At 46.0% G+C, this 18,028-nt stretch overlaps 1 protein-coding gene across 1 annotated transcript in view; it reads right to left on the reverse strand.

Annotated features, from left to right (window-relative positions):
* The window catches only part of ITPKB (inositol-trisphosphate 3-kinase B), a 226,506-nt gene that overhangs the window by 153,649 nt on the left and 54,829 nt on the right, over positions 1 to 18,028 (reverse strand). Inside the window, exon 2 of the mRNA XM_032136227.2 lies at positions 3,462 to 3,524. The gene's annotated coding sequence lies outside the window, so the exon portion shown is untranslated. The remainder of the gene's footprint in view (positions 1 to 3,461; positions 3,525 to 18,028) is intronic.

Here is an 18,028-nt window from a genome sequence, read left to right on the forward strand (position 1 = left end):
TCAAAAAAAAAAAAAAAAAAAAAAAAGGTTTTCCGTTTTGAGAGGCTCCAAATTATGAAGATAGCCATGGATGGGTTTCATTTGCCACTTGACAGTTTTTTCTTCCCGAAAAGCTTCCTGGTGTCATTTTAAGTAACCAGGAAAGAGCTCTTGTTGCAAGTGGCTGTGACATTGATGAATGCCATTTAAGGCCGGCTTGCTCCTGCGCAGTCAGGGCTTGGGCTTGGTTCAAGGTTCTTGATGGGTACCTAGGCAAAAGTTGGGCCAGCCTCCTCCCCAAACCCATTTGTTACTAGGGACCCCCCCCAAAGGCATATAGTGGATGCGTAGTGGTGGTGGTGTGTGTCTGTGTGTGTGTTTGTGTGTCTGTGTGTGTGTGTCTCTGTGTGTGTGTCTGTGCGTGTGTCTGTGCGTGTGTGTGTCTGTGTCTGTGTGTGTCTGTGTCTGTGTGTCTGTGTGTGTGTGTGTCTGTCTGTGTGTGTTTCTGTCTGTGTGTGTGTGTTAGGGGCTATTGGTATACTCCCTGAAGTCAAGTTGAAAGGTCAATCCCTGTGTTATTAGAAACTTTTCTAAAAACTCTACACATTTATTGCCCACTATGTGAAGCTGAGCATCTTGTCTTAAATTTATTAATACATTTTTTTTTCAAATGTCAGAGGAGACAACCCTATAGGGATTGAGCGTTCATTGTACACAGGCCATCTGTGTTTGATTTCATCAGTCTCAATGGTTTTCCCTCTGTCTTTCACCTTTCCAGACTGAGGGGTCCTTCTTCCCAAGCAAAAGTCTGTGCTCATCTTTACCCTTCAAAGTTGACTCCCTTCCATGTGGGGGTGGACAGGCCAGGGAAAAAAATGCCAGCTAAATAGAGAGTCCCGTCTATCTGGGCATGGACATGAGCCTTCTATGCTACTTTCTAAAAATAAACTGCAAGCATACAGGTGGTGAGGGAAATGCAATTCTCCCTTTCTTCCAGGGCACACAGGTAAACTACATTGTCCTGCCTTCATTGCAGTATAGTAGTATGGTTATGTGACAAAGTTCTTGCCAATAGAATATGAGCAGAAATTATATGCATAACTCTTACTACGCATTAAAAGAATGAGCCTTCCTCCTTCATGCTTTTGTTCTCTTTCCTCCAGCTGGACAGTTGGAACCTGCAGCAACCAAGCTTTTTTTTTTTTTTTTTTGAGATGGAGTCTTGCTCTGTTGCCTAGGCTAGAGTGCAGTGGTGCTATCTCAGCCCACTGCAACCTCTGCCTCCTGGGTTCACGCGATTCTCCTGTCTCAGCCTCCCAAGTAGCTGGGATTACATGCACATGCCACCACGCCTGGCGAATTTTTGTATTTTTAGTAGAGATGGGGTTTCACCATGTTGGCCAGGCTGGTCTCGAACTCCTGACCTCAGGTGATCCACCTGCCTCGGCCTCCCAAAGTGTTTGGATTACAGGCGTGAGCCACCATGCCTGGCTGCAACCAAGCTTTGACATGCAAGTGACAACGGTGTCACAGAGCAGTGACTTGGAAAGAAGCGGGGTCTCAGAATGACCAGGCAGGGCAGAGCTTCACACCAGCATGGAACGCTCACCTGGAACTACACATGAGAGAGATTGAAACTGTCTGTTCTAAGTCACTGACATGTTGGGGCCTCTTTGGTACAGCAGGATAGCCTCACCCTAACTAGTTTACATAAGAAAGTTCTGCTCCCCTTCCTCCCTGGAGGAGGGGGAAAGGCACAGACATTAAACTATTGATGGCCACTGTTTGATAGAGATTTTGGCTTTTGTTTTCAATGCAGAGGTTTCAAAAGTGCTTTGAACCATCTTCATTCATTCATTCCACAGGGGTTGCCCAAGTACCTCTACATGTAGGGAGGCAGTATGTTGCCTGCCTCCCATACCAAACATTCTCTGCCCACCCTATGCCCACCATATCCAAGGAAGCCACCTTCCCAGGTTTTCAGGAAACAGGATCCATAGAGATGAAATGTGAATTGCTGGTCAAATGCCTTGCTGTGTGGGCAGTAGATGGAGGACAATGAGGATGGAGTGTTTAGGTCAAGAAAAGCCTTCTCTGTCTTTGGGCACCAGTCTCATTCCTGCTCTCATAGACTTGCAATTGTTCACTTCCATTTATTCACCACTAAATTTATTCCTGACACACAAATCTCCCTCCTACCCGAGTCTGTGTCTTTCAATGCAGTTATTGTCAATAACTGTTTAAAGGAGGCAGGGGCTATGTTTGGTCAGAAGGCTTGGGGGTGTCCCCTGACTCTTAACACTTCCCAGCCAGGGTATTTAACTTCTAGTCTCTGGAATTCAGGTTTCACATCTATAAAATGGAACAATTTCTTCTGTCCTGATTGTCTCACATAGTTGTTTTAAAGTTGAGACGCAAATATGGAGTTTATGAGTTTTTCTGAGTCCCATCATTTGTAGCCGTAAGAGCACTTAAGTGCACTAGACACCCCCAAATTGAGGATGATACAATTTGACATGGTGACCCCCAAATGAACCACTGCCCCCTATTTATGAGGCCCAGTCTATAAATTTCCAGATCTGCAAATATTTCCTTTTACAGAGGCCTTAGTGAAAGTAAAGGGATCGTCCAGATGTCCATCAATGGATGAAAGAATAAACCAATTGTGTTATAAACATACGATGGAATATATTTCAGCCATAAAATGGAAGTACTAACACACACTATGATGTGGGTGAACCTTGAAGGCATTCTGCTCCATGAAAGAAGCCAGACACAAAAGGTCACGTATTGTTTGGTCCCATGTACCCGAAATATTTAGAATAGCTAAATCCATAGAGACCGAACACAGGTTGGGGTTGCCAGAGGATGCGGAAAGGGGAAAATGAGGAGAAACTGCTGATGGATATGGAATTTTATTTCGGAGGAACTAATTTATCTAGTTCCAAATTTTATTTGGAACTAGATAGAGGAGGAGGTGGCATAGCATTGCGAATTACTAACTGCTACTGAATTGTTCACTTTAAAATGCTTAATTTTATGTTATCTGAATTTGACCTCAATAATTATTTTAAATAAAAGGAGCCAATGAAATGATAGTGTTTCACAATGGAACCTCAGGAGTGGTTGCCTGTGAACCCTGTGATGAGTTATTCTTTAAGCTCTCTGAAGAGATTCTCCTCCATTCTCTCCACTCAGAACCCTTCTGGCAGATCCTCAAATAATGTTCGTTTCATTCAATGTTGTTGCATTACAACAGTGATAAGAGAAAAAATAGATTCCCAGCTGGGGTAACCATCTGTGTGAGTTTACTGTCTCCCCATGTCTGCGTGGGTTTTCTCCAGGCACTCCGGATTCCTTGCACATCCCAAAGCTGTGCACATGAGGTTCACTGTTGTGTCTCTATGGTCCCAGTGTGAGTGTGGGTGTGAGTGTGATTGTGCCAGTGCAGGAATGGTGCCCTGTCCAGGGTTGATTCCTACCTTGTACTCTGAGCTCCTGGGATGGACTCTGGTCCCCTCTGACCTTGAAGTGGAATAAGCACGCTGGAAAATGAATGAATGAATGAATACAAATTATTGTCCAGTAAAAATCTGTAAAGTAGACAATAATCATAAAAATGCAAGACAATAAAAAACATAGTACAAAAATGCTCAACAAGCCACCATAGTGGTTAGTTTTTTTTTGAACTTCATGGTGGTCAGAGATGATCCCGAAAATTTTCCCTTTGCAAACATTTATTCATTGGTGTAACCCACCACCAACCACGACCACTGTCATTCGTTGATTACTTATTTTCCAAAGTTGGGTAAAAATCTTACTTGTTTTGATTAATTTTTCATATATACACACATATATACCTCATTTTTATTTCACATGGTTAATAGTAGAAGTGTTTTGGGTCTCTATTTACAAGTTTGGTGATATTTTTATGACCAGAAATATAACGGAGGAACTTTACTCTTATTAGCCTATGGCAAAATTGCTTTCATTATGCATCATTTCACTGAAAGTTGTAGTTTCTGAGAACCCATCTGACAGTCAGTGGGGACTTACCGTACCTGTAAAGCACTAACTGCTCTTGGAGTTACCATGTCTTTGATGCAACAAGAGCTGAATCAGGACTTGATTAACTTCACCAACTGGCTGCCTGCCTTAGCTTCTGGGTTCATGCTTGGCCAGCTTGAGTCGGGACACTCTGAAATTTATATTTTTATATATATATATATATTCACTACATCCTACAAATATTGGAACAGCCATTTCAGAGAAATTAGGCAGATCCAGGTTTCCAAGACAGACTTTAAAAAGTGAAAACTATCTGTGTGATGGGGAGGGTATGCAGCAAAATGTTTATGGTGATTGTGTCTTATCTGTGGATGCTGAAAATATTAAGATGTGGGCTTTAACTCCCGTTTTTATGTTTATCTAAGTATTTTAGAACCATTCTACAATAAACAGGATTTGTTTATGGAATTTTAAGGAAAATATAGATGGGGATGATTTGTTTAAAGATGTAGTATACGCACTCATCAGAAATGATATTCATTCATCAGACTTTTACTTATTTATTTATTTATTTTTATTTTTTGAGAGGAAGTCTTGCTCTGTCGCCCAGGCTGGAGTGCAGTGGCGTGATCTTGGCTCACTGCAATCTCCGCCTCCCAGGTTCAAGTGATTCTCCTGCCTCAGCCTCCTGAGTACCACCATGCCCAGCTAATTCTTGTATTTTAGTAGAGATGGGGTTTCACCATATGGCCAGGCTGGTCTTGAACTCCTGACCTCAAGTGATCCACCTACCTTGGCCTCCCAAAGTGCTGGGATTACAGGTGTGAGCCACTGCGCCTGGCCTCATTAGACCTTCAGGAGTCCATGTAACAAATGTTTCTGGAGCCCTGGTAGGTATGAGGCTTATAAAAATGAGAATGGCTCTCTATAAGAGAGTTCATGGTATCATCACCCTCCTGCACTATGTGTGATATTAGAGGCATTCAGAAAGCAATGTGGAAACACAGTGGGGAAGATGCAGTAATTCTACCCAGAGAAGGCAGGAAGAATTTAACAAACTTCCGTCTCAGCCAACTGATCCACCCATTCCCTTCATTTCTCCAGTCTTCATGGTTTTCTTTCCTCCTTTGCTTTTATCATACCCTGTCCTTCCTCCACTTCTGAATTACCTATCACTTGCTGATTGTATCATGCTTAATGAATACGTTGTATGCTACTTATCTTTCTATGTACATATTGCCCCAACAAATAATAATACTTTTTAGGACAGAAGCTGCTATTTTATACCTTTCAGGAACCACAGCATCCTTTAAAAAAAGTGCGTTATTGATGAAAGAGGCCGGGCAAGGATCAGACTACACCGGTCGCGGTCAAGAGATCTTTATTGGACGTATCGAGCGGAGAGGGAAGAGAAGAGAGAGAGGAGAAGGAAGAGAAGAGAGGAGAAGAGAGAGAGCTGCTGCTGTGCTGGGTTTTATATCCCTTGGGCCTACATGGGGCGGGCTCAAGGGAAGGCGGGAGATGCTTCTTTCTGATTGGCCCTCCTTTGGCGGGTTCAGACAGTGCCCGGTCAAGGAGGGGAGAAGAACCTGGAACCGGCACCATTAAGGTACCCCTGTTACCTAACAATTGATGGTTATTACATCATACATATATTCTGAATCCATCGGTAATATAATAGGACTAGGCACAGTGTCTCACACCTGTCTTCCTAGCACTTCGGGAGGCTGAGGCTGGAGGATCACTTGAGCCTAGGAGTTCGAGACCAGCCTGGACAACCTAGCAAGATGTCATCTCTACAAAAAATAAAAAAAAATTAGCTGAGCATGGTGGCTGAGGAGGGAGGCTGAGGTGTGAGGATCACTTGAGCCCAGGAGGCAGAGGTTGCAGTGAGCTGAGGTTGTGCCACTGCACTCCAGCCTGGGTGACAGAGCAAGACCCTGTCTGAAAATAATAATAAAAATAATAATATTAATAATAACAATAATATTAATGTAATGGGCATGCCAGAATAATCTTTACTATTTGGTTTGTAAAATTCTTAAGATGCATTTTTAAAAGAATCACTGTCATAAATTAAGAGCTGGTGAGCACAAAGCCAGGCTACTCATAACGTTCTCTATCTTTAGGGGAGATGAAAGTAGACTGAAGAAGTAGCTGAAAAAATGAGAGTTTCATAAAGCTATTAAGTTCATTAGTTGTATCAAAAATGGAAACTTTGAATAAAATATGTTCCCACACAATTCAGTTTTGTTTAAATGCTTAATACAAGGTAAGGCATGAAAAGAATCATCGTCTAGGTTGGAAATGATTCTTTCTCTAGAATGAGGGATGATTTCTGAAAACTCTTTAGATAAACAAGACCCTTTTCAATGTATCTTCAGAAAGGCTTGTTGCATTCGTTTGATTTTCAGGCTGATGGTAAGTAACAATGAAGCCCAGAGTAACAGTAGCTAAAGTGAAATAGGAGTTTATTTCCTTCTCAGATTTAAGAAATCTGGAGGTAGCCAGCTCAGGGCTGGTGCAGCCCTCCATGGTGTCAGGGAACCAGGTCTTCTATCTTGTTGCACTGTTTTCTATGGCTTCCATTTCCAAGGCTCAAGATAGCTACTGGAGCTCTAGCCATTATGTCTGCAGTCCAGAAGGCAGAGAGAATGAAGAGAGAAAGAAGGATATACTCCTCCCTTCTTCTTCTTTTTTTTTTTTTTCCTTGAGATAGAGTCTCACTCTGTCTCCCAGGCTGGAGTGCAGTGGCACAATCTCGGCTCACTGCAAGCTGCACCTCCTGGGTTCACGCCATTCTCCTGCCTCAGCCTCCCGAGTGGCTGGGACTACAGGCATGCACCACCATGCCAGTCAATTTTTGTATTTTTAGTAGAGACGGGATTTCACCATGTTGGTCAGGATTAAATTAGATAGAAGGAAAACCTTCACATTTCTGACAGTGGGTGTTTCTGGGGAGATGAACGGGTAGTGGTTAAAAGGACTGAAGTTTTATCTGTAATATTTTATTTCTTTAAAAACAGAAAGAGGCCGGAGGCAAATATGAAAAAATGTAAACTGTGAAGAATAGGTGTTTGTTATGTCATTTTTGTGTTTTTCCTATCTTTAAACATTTCACCAGTTTGAAAATGGTCATCATCACTTTTAAAAGTTTAAATGAATTTTTACTCTGTTCTTGATATGATTTAACTTACCAAATAAATTCAAACTACACATATTCTAAAGTGTTATGTCTACTTTAAAGAGGCTGCTCTCTTCCCAGTACCCTGAAAGATGACATGATTGTTCTTTCCTTAAATTCTTTCCTTAGTCTGGAGTGTGCTCTCATTTCCTCCCTGCTCAGCCATTGTCTAGATTCCACTCAGGACCAGCTCATATCCCTTTTTTCCGAAAATCTTCCAGCCCATTTTGATTTCTTATAGTACCACTCACATATACCACTTAGCATATGTCATTTGACTTTGAATTTAACTTGTCTTTCCCATAGAAATCATGAAGCTCCTTGAAGGCTTAGATTTCTTATATTCAGGGATGGCAATAAGAGCTTCCATTCCCCCATTCCCATGCTATTCCCACAGCAGACATCACTAATCAACCACATCACTTTTTCCCACTGAGCTTGGACATGGTCTCAGAATCCTTCTTAACAGAGCTCCTGGAGCTGCTGCAATATTGCCAATTGCAGATTGGGCATGCAGATGAAACCTCTTTCCATCCCTGCCTGTAACTCTATAGTTTCCAAGTACCAGTGTTATTCCCAGGAGAGACACAGAAGGAACTAGCATAATCCTGAAAATGCCAAAATTATAAAAACCCATGACAGCTTAGGTTTTGAAGAAACCTCATAGCTGATTTTAGTGATGGGCTGATGGCTGATTCAACTGTTTGAAAGTTTCGAGAAAACCAGGGGACTCCAAAACGTTGGAAAAGGGATTAATATAATCCCAAGCACCCATGCACCTGATACCCATTTAGTAGGAAAACGTGGCTGCCAAGCTACAGGTGAAAAACTCAAGTCCAAAGGCATTTCATCATTTTATTATGAAGTGGAAGAATGAGCCTTTCCAAAGCTCTCCAAGGCCTTGGGAAAGCCCTAGGCCAGAGAAAGAGGAGAAGGGTAGGGGACTGGCCCCTTGATATCCTTGAGAAATAAGGCAGCTGGGACAGAGGCCTGAGGAGTCCTCACATGGACATCCTTGAAGTCTTATTTACCCCTGAGTGTGTCAGAGTCCTGGAGAGTCCTATGCCAACAAGCTGGTCGGGGGAGCCTCTTCCTGTGTGGTTTTTTCCAGCTTCATTGTGTTTTTTTTTTCCACATTTTAAATTTTCTGTAATGACCATGTTTTATTCTCATGATCAGAAACTGAAAGAAAAAAAGAAAACATATCCCAGAGGAATACCACTCTTTTTTCCTAAAGTGGTATCTACTATTACTCTACCTTTGAAATCCAAGAGAAAGAGAAAAGCAAAGTGTATCATTTCAGCCAGCAAGAAAGTGGGAACTGGAAACTGGAAGGGAATATAAAACCCCTTCATCAAAATACTCTGTACGGTGACTGGTCATTTATTCACTCATGCATTCATTCTGTCTTTCTTCCCGTCATTTGCTTAATAATCATTTATAGAGAGGCTACTACACGCTTGGGATACAAGAGAACAAATTAGATACAACCCCTGCACTCACGAAGTATTCAGTCTGCGGGGGGCGGGGCGGGGCGTTGGTGGTGAGGGTGGAATGAGCAGAGGACAGGCATTTATCAGATACCACACATAAGGATGTTCAATTATAATCAGGCTAAGCATTGTACCATAAATGTATGTGATGGCCTGGGCTGGAGGGAAGAGGTAACCTTATTGTCATTCCCAGCTCTGTGCTGTCTCCACCATCACCGCATTGGCTGCGGACTGTAGCAAAGCCTCCTTCCTGCCTCTCCCTCTCCAGTCCATTTTGCACCTCCTTTTACTGCCCACCTTCCCACAGCCCTGCTTTCTGTACTCAGTAGCTCCGTAACACACGATTGCTCAGTATTGGCTATTGTTTTTTTTGTTCCTTTTTTTTTTCTTGAGATGGAGTCTCGCTCTGTCGCCCAGGCTGGAGTGCAGTGGCGCGATCTCGGTTCACTGCAAGCTCCGCCTCCCGGGTTCACGCCATTCTCCTGCCTCAGACTCCCGAGGAGCTGGGACTACGGGCGCCCGCCACCACGCCCGGCTAATTTTTTGTATTTTTAGTAGAGACGGGGTTTCACCGTGTTAGCCAGGATTGTCTCGATCTCCTAACCTCATGATCCGCCCGCCTCGGCCTCCCAAAGTGCTGGGATTACAGGCGTGAGCCACCGCGTCTGGTCTTCTTTCTTTTTTTGAGATAGGGTCTGGCTGTGTCACCTAGTCTGGAGTGCAGTGGCAAGATCATAGTTCACTGCATCCTCGAACTCTTGGGCTTAAGCCCAAGATCCTCCCATCTCTGCCACCTGAGTAGCTAGGACAACAGATACACCACCATGCCCAGCTGCGTTTTGGTTTTTGTTTTTAATTTTTGTACAAACAGGGTCTTGCTATGTTGCCCAGGCTGGTCTCAAGCTCCTGGGCTCAAGCAGTCCTTCTGCCTCAGCCTCCTAAAGTGCTAGGATTATAGGCATGAGCCATCATGCCCAGCTCCTATTGCCGATTGTCTTAAGGTTAAAGAACTCTGTCTAGCTTGGCCCTCCTGGGGGATCTCACCTCTCCCAGGGTCTCCACTAGCCCATATGGCACCTTTGGTTCAGATTTTTAAAAGGTGGCTCTTGCCGGGCGTGGTGGCTCACACCTGTAATCCCAGCACTTTGGGAGGCTGAAGCGGGTGGATCACAAGGTCAGGAGATCAAGACCATCCTGGCCAACACAGTGAAACCCCGTCTCTACTAAAAATACAAAAATTGTCTGGGCATGGTGGTGGGTGCCTATAATCCCAGCTACTCAGGAGGCTGAGGCAGGAGAATTGCTTGAACCCGGGAGGTGGAGGTTACTGTGAGCCAAGATAGCTCCACTGCACTCCAGCCTGGCAACATAAGGAGACTCTGTCTCAAAAAAAAAAAAAAAAAAAAAAAAGTTGGCTCTTCCAGCCTTTGACCAGGGCACACAGCTTGGGGACCCGAGCTCAGGTTGAATTTCAGTCTCTAATTCTCTGCTTTCCTGTTTTACCTCTGCAAGTAGACCACAACCCTCCTGAGCAGAAATTTTCATCTTTTTTGTATTTTGATTCTCACAGCTGTCAACTAAGCCCTGGACACAAGGCACAGTATCTTCTTGCGGATAGATATGACCAACTGACTGATTCTTTTTTTTTTTTTTTTTGAGATGGAGTCTCACTCTGTCGCCCAGGCTAGAGTACAGTGGTGCGATCTCGGCTCACTGCAACCTCTGTACCCTGTGTCCAAGCAATTCTCCTGCCTCAGCCTTCCTGGTAGCTGGGATTACAGGCACCCGCCACCAGGCTGGGCTAATTTTTTGTATTTTTAGTAGAGACGGGGTTTCACCGTGTTAGCCAGGATGGTCTTGATCTCCTGACCTCATGATCCACCCACCTCAGCCTCCCAAAGTGCTGGGATTACAGGTGTGAGCCACCGTGCCCAGCCATTTTTTGTATTTTTAATAAAGACAGGGTTTCGCCATGTTGGCCAGGCTGGTCTTGAACTCCTGACGTCAGGTGATCCATGTGCCTCACCTTCCCAAAATGCTGGGATTACATGCATGAGCCACTGTTCCCAGGCTGACTGATTCTTAAATGACAGCAGCTTTCAGTGGAATCCTGTTCAGCCTTCACATGTGCTCTTGGAAAGTATTCACCCAACCGGAATACCACAGGAGGTCTTGGAGTTTCCAGGGCAGTCCTGATTTTGAATCTTGGAATCTCACTGTCTAACCATCATCATGGAAAACTTTCTCACTGCCTTAAGGCCTCCATTTCTCCATCTGCAAGGTGGGAGGAATAGCTGGGCACTTTGTATACAGAGAGCTGGGAAGAGGGGACAAATCAGGGCACATGGAAACCTTCAGTGGCTGAGGGGACACAGGAGGAAGACACGTGGTGGAGAGAAGGAGGAGGTAATGGGTCTTGTCTCTCCTGATCTTCACAAGGAGGAGGTAATGGGTCCTGTCTCTCCTGATCTTCACAAGTGAACCGAGTTTACCACAGGAACTGAGAGCAGTTGGGGCCTGCTGCTCTGGGGAGAGCGCCTCTCACCAGTGTGGCCCTTATCTGTTTGCAGGAGCCGCCTCCTTCCTGGGCCCCCAGCCACCTGTGGTTGACTGAAGCTCTCAAATGAAGTTTGACCCAACCACACGACACCCAACCTGAACACCACAATAGGTCTTGGAGTTTCCAGGGCAGTCCTGATTTTGAATCTTTATCTCACTGTCTAAAAATGGTATGTTCCAGTTCAGGGCCCAAAAACCTGATCAGCTGCACACTGGCAGTCCTAGGTGAGAGGTTAAAGTGGAGACCTTGCCTTGTTTCTCACTGGTACCCCAGGCTCCCCGCTCTGAACTGTGCCACATGAGAGCACCTCTCCTGCTGCTCCTCCGTTTCCTGAGCCTGGCCCCTGCCCTCCCACTGTCCCAGGACTCATCTGACCGTCATGCCAATGGTGGGCTCACTGGGGTCTCGGGGAGATAAGGCCCTCACTGTCTAATTCATCAGGGACTAGCAGTGGGATGTGGGTTGGGGATGTTTTGGGGTGGACGGGTCTTTTGATGGGTGGCACTCAGGTCATATCAGAACAGGGGCTGAAGGCAGGTAGAGGCAGGAGAAGCCCCGCTTCCCTCGGCATCCTGCGTGGGTGAACAGAAACAGGAAGCAGAGGAGTGTGACGGGGTTGGAGACACCGGAGCACAGTGTGATGTGATGGCTGCTCTGCTGCTCGTCAATACTGAATCTTCCAAGGGGGCCATTTCCTCATCCATACAAAGGGCCCGTAACTGGACAGGATGTGTGCTGAGTGGCCGCCCAGCTGTGGCTCCCCTCCGAGAACACCAGCCCCTGGCAGTTTCCTGAATGCAGTGACCCCGCCTGCGTACCTGTGACCCCACCCCTGACCAGGCCCGGGAGCCTCTTCTGTCTGAGGCAGCCCTGTGGGAGCTGGCAGGAGAGACACATGGAGGGGACTTCTGCAGCCGAGGGACAGCCAAAAGAAGGGCGGTGGGGAAACTCGTGAGTAAGCAGAAGCCATGAGGCAGGACGAAGGTGTGTGAAGACAGCCGCAAGGGCACGAGGAGCAGCTACAGATGCTGCAGCGTCCCTGGGAAACTGAGTCACGCCTTGGGCAGATCGCTCCGTGGGGCACAGCGTGGGCACTGCTTCTGAAGGCACACCTGCTGCTGTGGAATCCTGAACAACACTCCAGTTCTCCTAAAGCTCTGATTGTCTTGATGCCAAACTGATTTCCAGTGTTGCTTTACTTCCAGTTTATCCCTACAATTGTGCTCCCCAGCCTGTGGAGACCAGCATTGGTCCCTGTCCCTTGCAACCTGAGACAGTCAACAACTGGTCTCGGTGGTTCATCTGCACCCACTTTACAGAGGAGAAAATAGAGTCATAGAGGTCCGTGTCCAAGGTTGTGGCTGGTAAGTGCTAGAGCCGGGATTGATTCCAGCTTCTTTCCCACCATACCCAGGTATTACTGCTGAAAAAAAGGGAAACCTAGAATGTTATGCCTACAGGGTAGGCGTGAGCTCCCGCCATGGCCGGAGTTCCAGCCGTGTCCTGGTTCTCATCACGCAGACACGCTTTGAACCTGAAGGTGGAAAGTGGAAAAATGCCAAACTGGTTTGAGAAGAAAGGGGGAGAACGTCAAGTGGAAAATATTCTGTTCTCTGCCTCATCATTAGAAGAAAGGAAAGGGGTGTGTGTCTCATTTTTCTTAACAAAAGCAACACAGGAAGAAAACTGTTTATTAAACCAGGCATAGTGGCTCAGGCCTGCAAACCCAGCACTTTGGGGGGCCGACGCGGGTGGATCGCTTGAGCCCAGGAGTTCACATGGTGAAACCCTGTCTCTACAAAAAAATTTAAAAATTAGCTGGGCAGGATGATGTGTGTCTGTGGTCCCAGCTACTCAAGAGGCTGAGGTGGGAGGATTATTTTGAGCCCAGGAGGTTGAGGCTGCAGTGAGCTATGATCACACCACTGCACTCCAGCCTGGGTAACGGAGACTTTGTCTCAAAAAAAAATTTTTTTTTAAAGAAAAAGAAAACTTTAAGACACTGCATACTTTAGCAAGTAAGCAAAGATGCAGAGACACTCATTTTGGCTCTCAAGCTCTTAAGAAATCTTTGCAAAAGAAGAAGAAAAAAAGGTAATCGATAGCCATTTTTTTTTTTTTTTTTTTAAGAAACCTGAAATGGTTCAGGTGACTTGAGGGCGTGTCTGGGCAATTTTGATTTACTTGAGGTCATATAGATTGCTATAAGAAGCTGTCAGCTTATTCTAGCTGTACCTTGGAAGTGGCCAGTCAGGAAGGAGGTGAACATTGTGGGTCTTTCAAGGATTCTAGGGGCCCTGTCTGATCCCTCACTGGCTCCATTCTTGCCAACCTCTCCTAAACACTCTGACCTAGGGGACCTGACTCAGTTGTTAGATGTCAAAGTGAGAGGCATATCTGTCCTCATTCATCTTTCAAAATTGAGTTCCACCGCCTCCTCCTCCAGGAAGCCTTCCTTGATTCTCTGTCTCATTCCCACTGCTCTTCCCATTCAGGATTAAATCTCTCTCCTCTGTGTCCCCACCTTTTCCTGTGCAGTAGTGCATCTCTCTGTCCTGGTATTCCTCATACCACATTACGATAATCAGTTCACACTGTCAGGCCCTCAGGGTAAGAGGCAAGACTTCTTTAACTTCGTATTATCAGTACTTAGCCAAGGGCCTGGCATGTAGTAGATGCTCAATAAATTTTGCTGAATGAATAAAAGAAAAGTAGGGAAGTGGGGAGGACATTTTGGGAAATATGAAATTTTCTTTTTGAGATTTATCTCAAAAATATGTGTCTAGCACCTGTCCACAGACAGCAATTAAAGTCAGGATTCTATTTTCTGCAAGTGATTGAGTTTCTTCACTCCAAGTTGTATCTTGGGCACCTAAGGCAGGAGGAAATTGGGGTAGATTTAGAGGGATTTGGGAACATTGTGTCTGAGGAGTATGTGTGTGTCCTAACACATTTCTGAACTAAATAGATGTCTCTGAACCACATACAAAAAGCAAACATGCCACATTTTGTCTCCCTGGAACTTAGTAACTTAGCAATTTCACCTTGGGGACTACAGCCACCCACTAGCATTCAAATCGCTTAGTGCAGAAGGGCGCTTGTTCTCTTGTTCACTTTTGTAGCCTCAACCCTAGCAAAGGCCCTAGCAATGGGTAGGTCCTCAAGAAAGATTTGTTGAATGATTAAATAAGTGAGAAAAGGACCTGAGAGCAGCTTAGGTGCCACAAAATTTCTGCCGTAGATATCTTGAACTTCACTCCCAGGAGAACCCTCATATTCTCACTCAAGACAGTTTACAAACAGTTCTATCAGATTTCATTATCTCATTCTATATTCACTGGAGACAAAAAATTGGAAGAAAGGAAAAGAGTTTTTACTCTACTTATAGAAATATGTTTTCTTTATTACTTAGGAAGAAAGAAAAGTAGATACAAGACTTCAAAACACACAGTAGACAAGGGCCAACTGTGGCAGCTACAAGCAGCTTTCAGTAATGCCTTGGTTCCTCGGAGCATGAACACACAGCATTAACTGACATGCAATATGATAACCCAGTCAGGAAATGCAGAAGAAGTTCATTTTGACATAATTGTCTAAGACGACAGGCAAGTCAATAAAACACTTTTTTTTTTTTTGAGACAGGGTCTCCCTCTGTCACTCAGGCTGGAGAGCAGCAGCGCAATCAACACCCGGCTAATTTTTAAGTTTTTTGTAGTGACGAGGTTTTGCCATGTCGCCCAGGCTGGCCTCCAATTCCCAGGCTCAAGTGATCTGCCCACTTTAGCCTCCCAAAGTGCTAGGATTATAGGCCTGAGCCACCATGCCTGGCCCAGTGAAACATTTCTGAAAGGTCTCTATTAATGATGGATAAAATTGAAAAAAGTGAGGTGCTTAAAGAATTAATCCAAAAGCATTTCTATTAGCTGGACTATTGTGGTATCTTTGGGTATTTTTGATGATCAGGTTTGTTGCTAATTATCCCTCTGTGGCTTCTCCCATCACCGGATGCCTTGGGATCCTGTCCCTGGCGGAGGTGGGAAGATGTGGTCCCTGGGAGCTGCCCTGTGGGCATCCCGGAGTTGGAGCCCACAGTCTAAACCAGTCCTTATGGACTTATTTCTGATTTTCTTAGACTGTGAGAAAGGGCTTCTCTAGGGAGTGTGGAATACGTTGCCGATTGAACACGATTGTAGTTAAGTTTAGGATTAGTGGAAATCGGGGAGAGAAGACGGTAGAGAAAGCCACCCAGGGCTGAGCGGGGAGGAAGGGGCCTCGGATACCTTCCCCCTGCCCCGTGAGTGAGGGAGGCCGATGTGCAGGCGGTGAGCGTATGTAGAAGGTGGCACTCATTACCCCCCCAGGTGGCACTGGATAAGAGAACCCTTTTGCTAGAGATGTTTGCTTCCCCCCACAGTTCCTATGTTGAGACCCTTACCCCTACAATGTGTATTAGGAGGTGAGACCTTTGGAAAGTGATGAAGTCAAGAAGGTGGAGCCCTCATGCAAGGGAACTGTGCCTTATAAAAGAGACCCCAGAGAGCATGTGAACCAAGAAATGGCCCTCACCAGACACCAAATCTTCTGGCATGTCGATTTCAGACTTCTTGACCTCCAGAACTGCGAGAAGTACATTTGTGCTGTTTATGAGCCACCCAGTCTAAGGTATTTCATTAAAGCAGCATGAACAGACCCCTCTTCCTCGAGACCCCAGAGGGCAGAGCCAATGACTGCAGAGGAACTGAGGCTGGACCAAGAGGAACCCAAGGAAAAGGTGCTGCCATGTGGCTTGGACAGGGGGGCCTGGGGGTAGTCGGTGGGGACAAATGTGCTCATGCTACAGAGCACAGGGAAGAGTCGCTCAGCTCGAGGAGACTTTATTTATGTATTATTTGTTTATGATTATTTGAGTCAGGGTCTCACTTTGTTGCCCAGCCTGGAGTGCAGTGGCACAAATCATGGCTCACTGCAGCCTCAACCTCCTGGGCTCAAGCGATCCTCCCACCTCAGGCCCCAGAGTAGCTGGGACCACTGGCATGAGCCACCACGCCCAGCTAATTTTTGTATTTTTGTAGAGTTGGCATTTTGCCATGTTGCCCAGGCTGGTCTTGAACTCCTGAGCTCAAGCAATCCATCTGCCTCAGCCTCTTAAAGTGCTGGGATTGCAGGTGTGAGCCACCACACCCAGCCTCGAGGAGACTTTAAAACACCTCCATCAACCCTCTTTGAGAATCCACCCAACACCCGGTCGATGTTCAGTGGCCTCCATGATCCCAACTTCAACAATCCTGAGGGGGTCTGACAGCTCCTGGACAGTCGCTCTGGAGGGCTCCCCAGAGGGAGGGGCAGAGCTGCACCATCCCTCGGATACCCTCCAGGGGCTGGTAACCACATAAAATCCAGCTGGTGGTCTCACCCGGTAGGAAGACTTTGACAATTAGAACTAGCACAACAACAAAACAAAAGCTGCCAGCATCTGTTAGTTGAGAAGAAGGCCTGTCCTGAAGCAGCCTTTGCTTTCTTCTTAAAGGTAGATATAAGGCTGGGTGCAGTGGCTCAGCCTGTTATCCCAGCGCTTCAGAAGTCCAAGGTGGGAGGATCGCTTGAGCCCAGGAGTTCCAGATTAGCCTGGGCAACATAGCAAGACCCTGTCTCTAAAAATAAATAAATAAATAAATTACATGTATATGTATATCTCCAGGGATGATGGTGCACACCTGTGTTCCCAGCTACTTGGGAGGTTAAGGTGGTACAGGGTTTTGGAACCAGGTCTGTCCCTCTGCTGGCAGCGCTGCTTCTCACCTGTGTGAGGAGTACCAGCATCTACCCAGGCCCAGCTTCTCACCTGGGACCTCAGCTGCTCTTTCCAGAGATCCAAAGTAGCCTAGGTAGCCTTGGGAAGGGGCTCCAGGGTGAGACTGACCATCCCATACCCGTCAGAGGTGAGTGTCAATGGGCTTCAGCCCTTCCAGGTGGCTCTTCCTGCCGACAGAAGCAGCTGCTGGCCACCTGCTGTGTCTGGGGGAGCCGAGTCCCACGCCAAGGCATCCCCACAGGAAGCGGAGGTGACTCCAGGGGTCTGGGCTGGGGTCGCTGTCTCATCCTTGATTGTGTAAGTGTCTAGATCATCCAGACCAGACCTTGAACACTCAACAGAGCCACTGTCGAAGTATTCTGGGAAAATATATTTGGTGGCAAAATCTTGCTTCCTTCTGTTTTATGTATGACATTTCCCTTAAAGGGAAAAAAAGTTGGAATGACTAGTATCATTATTCTTTTCTTGCTTTTATTTTCCACCCCAGAACCATCTGTCATCAAAAAACAGTTTACTTTACACCTCTCAGGTTGAGTTCCACATTCAGAGAAGATTGGTTGGAGGACAATGGTGACCTCTGGACGCCCCGCGTCATGGGGGCTGGGAGATGCATGAGGTGAGTGAATGTCATCCCACAAGGGTGCTCAGGAAAGAGCTGAACTGAGCATTTGCAGAAGGCAGATAAGAGCAGTCCCGCAGCTGTGTCTGCACTGTGCATGGGCCAATGAGGTGTTTAAGGCAGGCAGATGGAAATCCATGTCCCCTGTCTCTTCTCACTGTGTGGCAGTAAGGACACCCAGTAGGGTGGAAATGCAGTTGAAGCTCTGCCTTTGTGGGCGGCAGATCTCATCTGTGACATGGTGGGCAGGGATCACACATGGTGGCAGCTAGCACAAAAATGCTTTACATTGAGTTTTTTTCATCCTAGAGAGTATGGGGTCCTTATGGGACCAGAGAGACCAGGGCCGGAGCTGATAACTATTTGTTATTAG

The sequence above is a fragment of the Hylobates moloch genome, unplaced genomic scaffold, assembly GCF_009828535.3.
Source record: "Hylobates moloch isolate HMO894 unplaced genomic scaffold, HMol_V3 SCAFFOLD_18, whole genome shotgun sequence".
Taxonomy (NCBI): domain Eukaryota; kingdom Metazoa; phylum Chordata; class Mammalia; order Primates; family Hylobatidae; genus Hylobates; species Hylobates moloch.